The sequence below is a fragment of the Stegastes partitus genome, unplaced genomic scaffold (genome assembly GCF_000690725.1).
Source record: "Stegastes partitus isolate 25-593 unplaced genomic scaffold, Stegastes_partitus-1.0.2 Scaffold692, whole genome shotgun sequence".
Classification (NCBI taxonomy): domain Eukaryota; kingdom Metazoa; phylum Chordata; class Actinopteri; family Pomacentridae; genus Stegastes; species Stegastes partitus.
Genome location: NW_007578423.1, coordinates 273,751 through 284,210, shown reverse-complemented (window position 1 = coordinate 284,210; position 10,460 = coordinate 273,751). Strand labels below are relative to the sequence as shown.

The 10,460-nt window shown below is 44.4% G+C and overlaps 1 protein-coding gene across 8 annotated transcripts in view; it reads right to left on the bottom strand.

Annotated features, from left to right (window-relative positions):
* The window catches only part of nfyc (nuclear transcription factor Y, gamma), a 21,483-nt gene extending 11,289 nt beyond the window's left edge, over nucleotides 1-10,194 (bottom strand). For 6 of the 8 annotated variants that reach the window (XM_008290732.1, XM_008290736.1, XM_008290737.1 and 3 more), the window contains exon 1: nucleotides 10,108-10,194. The gene's annotated coding sequence lies outside the window, so the exon portion shown is untranslated. Of the gene's footprint in view, nucleotides 1-6,017; nucleotides 6,541-6,975; nucleotides 7,062-10,107 lie in introns of those variants that run through there. The other 2 variants (XM_008290734.1, XM_008290733.1) reach the window with 2 other exon arrangements.
* Nucleotides 10,195-10,460: the final 266 nt, after the last annotated feature.

Sequence of the window (10,460 nt, the reverse complement as noted above, 5' to 3'; positions counted from 1 at the left end):
GAAAGGGAGACATGACACTACAAAGAAAGAGTGTTAGGAGAAGGGGGGTCTCCTCTTTATCTTCTCCTTCTTTTCTCACTCTGGGCCAACAAGCATGAATGGCTCCATCCCTGGTCCAGCTGACAGACCAACACAATACAAAGGACGGCCTTTCAAACACACCGCCCCACTAGGTTCTGTTACAGCTTCGTTGTAAGGGGCTGTTTTGACTTTAGGTCCACATCAGCTCCTTTATTCATACCACTTAAGAGCAGTTGTAAATATTTTAAACTGATAAATGACTGATTCGCAATGCAGGCCCTTTACCTGATTGATTTTTGACAGGAAAGATTGCTTCTCTGGCAGTTGTAAAAAGTTACTGAATAATATAGAAGAAGCCCTGCTGCATCCTGTTCTGTCGTTCAGTTTTCGACAGACAGTAGCCTAAATCAATAAGACAGAACGGCGGGCGAGAGGGGGCCTTTATATAAATCAATCTGGCCGCTTGTAGCTATGGCATGCCAGGCTAGTGATTGACCTTGACAGTGTCTCCCCTTCCCTGTCTGACGCTCCAGTGTCCAGTTGCATTTCAAGGTTGATTGAAAACCTGCAGTCTCCAGAACAATCCCAGCATTCCACAGGGCAGAAATGACTGATGGGAATTGTAGTTTTTCCTCCTCTGCATGATGGGTGAACTGACCTCTGCAAGTTCTTTTTTGCAGCCTGTGAGTACTTCGCAACAGCATGACCACACAAAGAGGGTGAACAAAATGGGAGCAGTGAGAGCAATTTGTTTGTGCAGCTAAAGGACCTTTTACCATCAGTATCAGCACTTGATCTTGTGATAATTGTGAACAAGACAACCTTGTGTATCTGTGTATGTACTGTCTGCCAGCTTGTGTGGCTGTCTCCCACGGGTGGCTTGATAAGAAACAATAATTAGGCAATTCACTTAACATTACAAATGACCATTAGGCTAATAACCATGGTAACAATGCAGTGGTCCAGAAAAAACAAGAGGACAGCCAAGTTGAAATAGCAAACAATTCAGCTGATAAAAAGATGAGAACAAAACACACACATGCCACACCGGCTCCTTTTTCTGACACGCACCTCATTTCTCTTAAACTCCTGCCTTTTCTTTTAAAACACTCGGGGGAGAGAGCTGTTATTAAATCACACATCCACCCCAACCCCCTCTCTCTCTGACCCTGTAACCTTCAATGTAAATACAAAGCCGCGCACTAACCACAGCGGCAGGAGGAGGGAGCGCAGAGGGGAAGTCAATATGTGAGAAGAAATGAGAAAGCAAGTGTGACGGAGGGCAGGCTGAAGCGTGAGAGAGTCAAAAAGTAACAGAACAACATATGCGAGAGGCAGGAGGAGGGCGAAGTACCGACATGTCTGCGAGCACTGCTCCTCCAGCCAGTTTGCGTGTACTACCTACAGTATCACCAATATTACCATATTTCCCAAGGCTTTGCATCAATGGAAAGTTTGCGTGGGAGCCTGCTAATGTCTGATACACCAGCGCAGAACATAATGTCTTCTGCTGACTTTGTGCAACACCTTCTATGGTCTGGGTCTAGTCATGTCAAACAAACACACTGAGCGGGGCTATACTCTGCACAAAGAAAATTCTGAAACTCCCCAAAAGCTAATAAATGTCAGCATTATAAACGATGTAAAAGGTACGGAGGTTGATTCAGACAGCTACAGAAAGCAAGTGTCAAGATGTCTTACTTTATCTGCACTGATAAGGAGTACTTGCTTCTGTATTTCAGGTCTCTCATCTATATTAAGCTTTGAAGCATTACTTAAATGGAAATCTGTACTCAAGAATTTGCTAAAGCTTCAGTTCACTCCTTACTACACACGGTCAGCACTGTAAGTCCATCTAGATAAAGGGTCTACAAATGTAGTGAATGTATTTACTTTGATGTGAACTAGCCATTCTTGAAAGCACTGTGCAGTTCTGTGCAGTGGACCTGACAAGCTCATCTCCGTTGTTTTGTTCTACGCCGCTACTGTATGCTATATTAGGGTACATTGTGTTGTTCTATGCTGTGCTTCCTCTCCTCTTCCCTGCAGCCCTGTTGTCCTTCATCAGGTCATTGAGACAGAGAAATGCCAGTGTTGGGTTTCCTACCAACTCTGCTCTGTGTGTGCGTCTTTGAGGACAAACGTCTGTGTTTTGCCGACTTCGTCCAACACAGCCACTTGCTCTTCCCTCCTTCAGCGGCCCTTCATCTCTTTTCCTGTCTATCCTCCAGTACTTCCCGTCTCTTTTTTGCCACTCATGGGTATGCATTTCTCTCCTCCCCCGTCTTACTTACTTTCACCTGATCCCCCTTTCCCAACTTCTCTGAGAAAGTCAATGCTGCTCCGCTTGCAGCAGCTGAATCAGCGCTAATGTTGTTCTGCCAGCCCGGTCCTGCATTCTCTCCTCTGTCGCTCTCTCTACCTCATCCTTACCTCCCTCCCCCCTCTCGCTCACTAGCACGTCACATCAAGTGGCCACTCACAGCAGCATTGGCGACTCTTTCCAACTCTGACATCACACCACTTTACATGAGCCTTCAATTCTTGTCCAAATAAACCTGATAGGGCCTTGAATCTGTGCAGACAGACAGGCAGAACCGGAAAAAGAACAAGATAGTATCGCTTCGACATATGTCTATTCATTTGCTCTTACGTGAAAGAGAAAATAAAGGGGAAACCGACAGTAGAAAGGTTTTCAGCATGAAAGTTTGCACAATGACGTCAGTTTAAAAAAGATAATACAGCTGAACCACCTAATTGGTCTCTGGTTAAGGTGGAATGTTCTGCAGTTAATTGCGCCCCTTAATGACCTAACAATTGGCGTGAGCTTAATTCTGCTGGGTGTAGTTGAATAGGAATGAGACATGGTAGTTTGAGACAACGAGAAGGCTTAGTTGAGGCTCAAGACTAAACCTTTCCCAAAAGTGCTTCGGTATCACTTTCACTGTCGCAATGGTAAGGAAAAAAGTCATCTCATTCAAAGATCTTTCCCTGAAGCTGAACTGACACGTCACATTTAAACAGATGTGCTCTCAGTGGAACTGACCCAAAACGGATACTGAACCAAATGAATGTGTACATGTGTCCCAAGTGTTACAGTTTGCAGCAAGTGTAAATTTTGGTAACCTTGGTCACAGAGAAACGTTATCCTATAGCTCAGTAAGTGGCGTTTAGTTGATCAAATTAATAATCTAGGAGTGTGAAATGCCAAATGAACCCAAAATTACCTTATTTTTCGACCCGTTGTCAATTCTCATGAGCTGTTTTCATGTCAGTACACAAAACAATAAATGTGTTGATAAAAGAAAGTTGATTATTTTCCCCACATCTTTTGACCTTAAAATAATCTTCCACAGTTTTACTTTTCATACTTACAAACATGAGGCTGTACAAAGAGCAAATACACATGCACTGGGCACCACTCTATTTCACTATAAATTATGAAATCAGTCGAAAGATCAGATTTTTTTTTTGAATGTATAAAACCAACTTTGGGATGATCATTGCTCCACTGACATGTCTTTAGCAAGAAGTCTATTTTCCACATGCTGCTGTGTCAAGCTGTCAATGATGCAGATTGGGCAGTTCTGGAGGAAGGTCACGAAAGGTTGAATTCTGCCTGGTTTTAACTAGCTTCCTAAGCAGAAAAACAAATGCAGCTGTGCAAAATTTCCATAAACTAAGATATATCATTGGACAACTAAGAAACTACTAAATGTTTATTGTTCAGGCTTTAACAAGAGTTCTTATTCTGATTTATTGCACCCACACAGATGGAATAAACACAGCCTAAGTAACAAATCTCATACTGACAAACATTTATTTTAAATCATGGCCATAAATCAAAGGGGGGTATATTTACAAATCCCGAACTACTAAAGCACTCACCTTGATGAACTCAATCACAAATACCACGCATAAAAAAACAAACATGGACACAGCATGCAGGGTAAATGATCTACTAAGGCAAAAAAAACAAGAAGTTCCCAGCCAGAAATTACAGATTAACTACTCGTATACGCGCACAATTTTCACAGATGTTGCCACAAATGTTTTGAGACTAGAGGAGAACAGACAGGGTTTAAATGATGGACCAGCTCGCTGTGACCTGCAGTGCAACATCCCTCTGACATGGCTGGACCGAACAAGCTGACCAAACAGCCAAGCAAACTTTGCCCTTGGTTCTGCTTCAAGCCAACTCCAGGAAGTGCTAGTCACTGATCTCCCAAGGTCATTCAACAGAGGAGAGAGAGAAACCGGAGAGGGAGGAGGGAGAGAGAGAGAGAGAGAACGAGAGAGAGAGAGAGAGATGAAAGAGAGAAGGGGAGGGAGAGGGGGAGGATAGAAAAGGACAGGTTTTTCAACTTTCACTGCAGCACTTAAGTGACCCCAGTGGTTCAGGCTGTGTACTTTCTAAGAAGCTTAATAAAAACATCACATACTGTAACATATTAACTGTGCTCTGCATTCTCTCTTGAATTTCACTTCCTCTGTGTCCTCTCATCTCCCTCTACATGTTTCCTTCTCATTGCTGACAGAGAGACTGCAGGAGTCAATCTCACATTCCTGTGACCTTCATCCATTGCTAGGCCCAGTCTCTGGCGTCAAAGTAGGCAGGGCTAAAGGTACCTGCATATTACAAGCTGGGACACAGCTGACTCCCCCTGGCTGCCCACACACTGTCTTTAGTGACAGTGTACACATGCAAAAACACAGTGGGGGCAAGGGCAAAAGAGTGAATGTGTGGCCGTAGTGGTCTCCTTAGTGATAAGCTAAAAGGCCTAGTTAAGTGTAAGTGGTTGGCATGTTTCGTTTACTTTTTCCTCCCCCGGTGTGCTATGGTACAGCGTAGGGCACAAATGATATTCAAATCTCATGCAGACAGCAGCCAACCCTGGGATTTGGCAGCAAGGGCTTCAACTTAAGAGTTATTTTTAGTCTCCCTCTCTCAATCTCTCTCACTCTCTCTCTTTCCCCAACGGGACTTTGTTTTGTCAAAGGCACCAATGGAAACTTTCAATTAGGGAGCAAGCGAGGAGAGAGAAAGGGAGTCAGAGGCAAGTGAGAGGAGAGGCACCCTCCAAAGATTCCATCATAAGAGATCAGATCAAACTATTAGCCCCCTCTGCCCCTGAAGCTGACAGGCTGACAGTCTGTCCCATCTGGGCGTCTCGCACTGCCGGGGCGGGGGCCTGGGGGGTCCTGAGGTCACTGCAACCAGCTGCACCTCCACCCCTGGGGACCCCTGACATGACACCAACAGTGACAACGGCAGAGAGTCATCCTCTTAGAGTTCTCCGTATACAACAATTCCGCTTTCAACAAGGATGCCTCCTTTACCGCTTAGCTCTGCGTCACTGTCTGCCGCTAACATGTTAACAAGGACATCGGGGAGAAAAAGGGGGTCTCGAACAGCACCCCAAGGCACTGTGGCCACAGGCCCCCCACCGGACATTAACACCAACAAGACAGTAAAGTGCATCTGAGCACAAAGTCAGTATCTGGCAGCCATGCACTTCCACGCAGTCAATAACCGGACACTAAGTGCTGAAGTGCGTGTTTGTGTGCACGGTGGTCCAAAGTCAAAACAAGTGACATCCACAGGCAGACTGATTTCACTTTTCATTGTTACTTTGAGGATGAAAAAAAAGCAATAAGCACATAAAACATCCCGAGTTTAGAATTTTATTTTTTTTTACCCCAGACTATTCGGTTAAACCATCTATACTGCACTTAAGTGACAAGTGAAGGACGTGGATGAGAGATACACACACAAAACGCACAACACCGATCTCCCAAGGAGAGTACTACAGGACAGGAAAGGGAGGGGGACTGAGGACGGCTGTAAAGGACAGACACTGTCTCATCGCTGCAGAGCAGGATGGAGAGAGAAACATCCGAAAGTGAACAGAGATGAACAATTTATTCAGAGGCTCGAAGCAACTTAACTTGACAGGTCTTCTCTCTATGTGTGTGTTATCAGCTGTCACACTTACCCCTGTGCCCTTCATGGTGAACGGTCTGCCCTGTTGGAGCACAGCAGAATAGAGGGAAACAGATAGCCCTGTCCAAGTCTCCTTGAGAGCAGCAGCAGCAGCGAGCACAGAGGTTGACAGAAAAACTCTCCTGTGCACCGTCCACTGATCGTATCAACAGACAAAAGGCACTCTGGCTCCAGTGGACGGCTTTAAAAAGGCTCTAAGCCTGAACACACAGCGAAGAGCAAGCCCCCCCTTCTTCTACCCCTCCCCCCTTCTCTCTCCCACTCTCCCTTTACACATTGCCCCGTCTCCTTCAACAGCCCCCCAACGTCCTCCTCCTACCTAGACGTACAGCTCTGACTCTCCTATTTCTCTTCTTACCAAGTCCCCTCAACTCGCTGACCTTCTTCCTTTCTGCCTTTTCACTCTCTAACCCTTGTCCCTCTCTTTAGCCGGTGACCCATATGTTTGTCTTTGAGCTGACCCCTGGCCTGATGCAGAGAAGCGGGTGAGAAGGAATAGAAGACCAGCACAGCAGCAGGCAACAGCGCAACAGCAGGCAAACAGTACAGCGGCACTCCCGACTCACAGACAAAAATCTCTAGCCTCCTTCCCCTTTAACATTCAAGAGTAATCAATCTAGCATGCTACATGATACTCAAACCCCGCCTCACACCCGGCTCCCACCTCGCTCTGACACTTGCAGCCAATGAGAACACAAAGTCCCGCTATGCCATTGGACGCTACGCACACCCATCAGCTCTGACACGTCTCCTGCTCCTCCTCTTTCCTCCGCCCAACCCCCTTTTACCGACAGCCAACTTCCTGCTCTAAGTTACCTTGAGCTGCAGGATAGGGGTCAGGGAAAAGAAAAGAGGAAGAGAGAATAGAGATGAGAATAGGTGAAAAAGAGCACATAAAGTTGTGGAAAGCTCTTCAGGGAGTGTGTGAGGGTGTGCTAGTGGCGGCTTGCCTCGGCATTGTTTGTCCTCAAGTGGTCCCTGCCTCTCCTGCTGCTGGACGGATGAGAAAGGTTCCACGAGCTGCTCTCTGACAACTGGTCTCTGCTTATTTACAATGTCAAACTAAATGTCTCCCTCTGCCCCGCCTCCACTCTGCAGCGACAGGCTGACAGCGCAGTGATGCAGGCAGCCATGCCGGCCCTCACTGGCTAACACGAGTGCCAGAATGGATGCCGCATGTTGCATCCACATGATTTAAAGTACAAAAGCATACTAGGCAGACTCCCTGTCTCATACGTGTGCACAGTCTTTCATGCACATCCACACACATGCACATTTTGTCCTTGCTTTCTCATTTATCCTTGCTCACAGTCACAGGTACACACTGCAAACATCTAGCCTCTAACCAGCCTACTTGTTATAATGAGATTCATTGCACTGTTAATATTATGCTAACAGAAGAACTAATTTGTCTACATGCATGGTCACTCATTATTCGTTCGGAATATAAATTAGCTGAATTACACTGGATCCAACAAATCTGTGACTCATCAGGACAGTTAGATATGCAACTTACTGCAAATGCAACATTAATCCCATGAAACCTTAATTAGGGTGTCAATCAAATTTACACAAAAACTAATCACTGCAAATCAGATCATTGCAGAGCCTTTGTACAAAATAAAGATGAATCAGCTGACTGGATAGCAGTTGTGGAAGAAGGGCTGAAAAAAGTGCATCTCATTCTCGTCCTATTTGTGGATAAACAAGAGCTAAAAGATACGGGTGGAAGTCTGTAAACAAAGACATGGTTGTCTTGACCCTAAAAACGACGCTCACAGCAACTTCCAAAATTAAAACGTCATCAAAAAAACACGTCAGCAATGTCACACAATGCCCTTCTTGTTAGCTCACCGATGCTTTAATGTGCATACTTTATACACAGAAACCACTACTTTTACCACCAAAGAACGTCACTGCTACTCTTGTTCACAACTGATGATGTTTAATGCACAACTGACAGCATTAGTAACTACACATAGAACATGTAAACTGGTTAAAGCACGTATAGCTTCGACAGTAAAGTGTCGGCAAGCAACCAAACGGTGGTGTCGCATGTAGCTTATGCTGCATATGACTGCAAATCCCTACTGTAGTGAGGAATACAACAAGCTTAAGAGAGAGGGAAAGAGAGCAAACCTGCCCCATCAATGAAAAACCTATGGGGGGAGGGGAACCGGAAGGATGGAGAAGGACAGAGAGGAGAGTTGTTACAGGATGGGAGGGGTAGGACAAGTGGAGGGAGGGTGAGAGAACAAGATAGACTCAAGAGAAACAAAGCTAAATGTTCCCTTTTCTATTTTTGTGAGGAGCATGGGGACTAGAACAGGTACTACAGACATCCAGTTAATGATTAGAGTAGAGCTGCACAAAGATTAATCTCGCCACCATGACTGCCATGCCAGAGCTGTTCTCTCAGTAGGTGCACTCTGGCTACCCAAAATGCTTCAGTAATGACACCTGGCAAGGTCACCATAGAAATAAGACCTTCCCATGACCTGTACTGCCCGTAGCAGGGACATGTTTGCTCTCACTGACGCTGTTTAGAGATAAACATGCACCAACCAGACGTTGGGTTTCATAAACACACAGCACCCTCAGGGTAGCCAGGCCAAGCCATGCATTCACCCACAACCAAAAAAACACATGAACACCTGCAAAACTAAGTGGTTAGCTGACTGACAAGCACACTTTAGTCATATTTAACTCCTGAAGAAGCTTCCTGTCACAGTCATTTTAAACAAAAAGTAAGATTAGACATCCACAGAATGTAACAGAAATAGAAAAGGCCATTCGTATGCCTAGAGAAGAAAGTAAACTAAGCTGTAAGAAGGGCTGCAAAACTAAAACCGAAACCATATGTGTCTGCACTAATAACAAAGAATAGGAAATCCAGTTGAAAGTTGAAAGCAAAAGGATTATATTGTTTTTATACAAAGTAATGTGCAGTGAAGTGAAATTCTGTTGGGCTAAAAGCATTTATTTTGTTGCTTAACACAAGTTCAAATTCCTGTTGGGGCATTTTGTTCTGTTTAGATATTGTGGTTGAAATTTAAACTATTATTAATCATTGTGAGACATGAAGATTAAGTTTCATGATTAACAAGAAACGTTGCTTTCACTGACCTAAGTAATAAAAAGAGACAAATTAATGTTTACATATATATATATAAGCTGCACTGTACTGGCAGGAAGGCAATTTTGCTCTTTAATGACTTAGCCTTTACTAAGGTGTTGCACTTTAACTAGGTCGCTAAATTATACATTACATGCTAGTTAGGTTGAACAAAGTGGCTAGCGGGAGACACCACCGCCAATGCTACATCCCAGGCTAGCAGACAAGAAGTCAGGATGTAATTATCAATTATATAACTTCGTTAAATACACCAGACCATTGCAATGCATTTAAGTGATTAACTCTGACATAGCCGCTGTCCGACATTTAGGACAACAGCCTTATATACAGATATTTAGTAGTAGTAGCTAACGGTCAGTGTTAACCGGGACTTCGTGCTATCGTTAGGGAGGTTTAATGTTAGCTTGTTGGAGATGCACACTGCTGATGGTTGTACAGCGCCGGCGACTATCCGCAGTATGTGTGATCATAATCAACAACTGACAACGAGTCCTGTCATCATATGAAAGTTTGCAAAGCTTTCCTAAGCTAGGAAGAAACAGTCTAACCAATAAAGACAACGTTTGGATCTGTCCTTCAGACCAATCAAACCTCGGACTAGATTCCACCAATCAAGGTTTTTAGGGCTAAGTTCGTTCTGCAACTGACGCCATTCGGGGTCTACCAGAAATAGCCAGTCCGTCTGACAATCACTAAGACTAGAACCAAAATGGTGGACACAAAATACCAGTTTCCTGACCGCCCGTGATCCTTTCAGCGGGCCACCAATAAGCGCCTCAGAGAGCGGGGAGGGAAATGGCGCCTATGTTCATCTTCCAAAACAATCGTCTATTGGTCAAGAACAGCAAATGAAAAGAAGCGAAGTAATTGCCCCTACTTCCACCAGGCACGGCCACCTTTTCGCGTAAATATTCTACACATGAATGAATTTTAATCTCTTACTCACTTTCTTTTACGGGTTCCAAGTGAAGTCCGGCTCAGCGTATTATTTATTTTATTTAGCTAGCAAGGGAAACAAGATGGCTGCTATTCGAACCGGAAAGAGTCAAACGCACGTACGTAATGACGTCGATGATACGTTTCCTGAGGAACGGCGTCAGTCTGTGACCGTTCTCTTTATGTTTAAAATAAATACGATATGCGTGCGTTATGAGTACCTTTTTTATTATCCTAAAATGTATTTCTAGGTGTAGGTAGTATATAAGTGAATTAATAAAATATTAATGCGGATTTATAGGTGAAAGTTAACTTGACTCAGTTGTGTGATATAAACATTATTTAACTTGTCAGTGCTTCCAT